Raw genomic sequence first — 1,395 nt, 5'->3', positions numbered from 1 at the left:
TAACGTTGAAATTAATTCACCGTCATCCGATAGTTCTTATGTTAATTGGCGATATTGTGCAATCATCTTCGATTGCTTTCAGGGAATAATTGCCTAACACTAAACGTGGATGAACTCCGCTGATCAAAACTCCTCAATAGAGCTTCAGAAACCACCTCTCGGAATTAGCCACTAGTGAGCAAATGATAGTTACTGGTTATCTTCAAAGACACCCAAATGACAACTGCTTGGTAGTGTACCAGATTAGTTATGAAGTCATTAAGTACAGCAAGTATACTTACTTATGCCTGTCACTGCTCGTAGAGGAAAATAGAACACCCAACAGAAATCCACAACCAACTATGTCATGAGGTCTCCTTTACACTTGTTCGCAGTTACTATTCATTCTTTTGATACCTGCTTCCAATTCCCTACACGGTGTGTTCTTTGATCTTCCTCTCTTCCGTTTCCCTTCAGGATTACGAGTTAGGACTTGCCTCGTAATTCGGTTTCATGATTACAACAATGTATGTCTTATCCACTTATAATGTCTCTCCCTAATCTCCTCTCCAGTTGGACGTTGGTTTGTTCTCTCCAACAGTGGGTGGTTGCTGATGGTATCCGGTTGACGGACATTCAGTTTCTTGTGTAGACGATTACCTATGAATACCTGTACCCTTTTGATGATGTTTGTAGTAATTCTCGAAGACTTAGCTCCATATAATAGAATTGACTGTCTTGACGTTCGTATTGGAGATTCTGTCTTTGATATTGGTTGATAGTTATTCTGAGTTCCATGTGTTCTTCAACAATAGGTGTAAGCAAACAATAATATTTTTCACTTGGTCGTTATTAGGTTTACTCTTACATACGTGAATATATAGAGTCAAGCCGGATGACGGTTTAATTGAAAGCAATACTGTTCACCTATATGTATGGTTCTGATTTTCAAAATAGGATTCTTTAATATTTTCGAATCATGAAGAGTTTAGTAACTATCAAACTAGATCATGATCATAAAACTTTCATGGTTGCGTTTATGTTTAATTTTTTCACCTATAAGAAATTTAGTCATAACTGTTAATGTTTGTTTTTACGGATGAGTGAATTATATAGAGGAAGGAAAAAAATGACTATAATAATGTAAACGGAAAATTCTCCTCCCAACACAGTTATCTATTTCAATACATTTATATAACCGTTTTTTTTATATCATTCCTCTAATTAAGTGAATGCGTAAAGAAAAACAAATTTTTGTATTTATCCACTTTACTTCTAGTCATATTAGTTCACTTCATTGATTTCATTAGTTTTCTAATTGTTATCGTTTTATACCAAACGATTTATTTCTAATTATCAGAAGGGGGGTTTTGTGGAGATTTCAGTATTTTCATAGTTGAAAGCGTGAGTCAATTG

The sequence above is a fragment of the Schistosoma mansoni genome, chromosome 1, assembly GCF_000237925.1.
Source record: "Schistosoma mansoni strain Puerto Rico chromosome 1, complete genome".
Classification (NCBI taxonomy): Eukaryota; Metazoa; Platyhelminthes; class Trematoda; order Strigeidida; family Schistosomatidae; genus Schistosoma; species Schistosoma mansoni.
Note: the sequence above shows the minus strand (reverse complement) of the source record.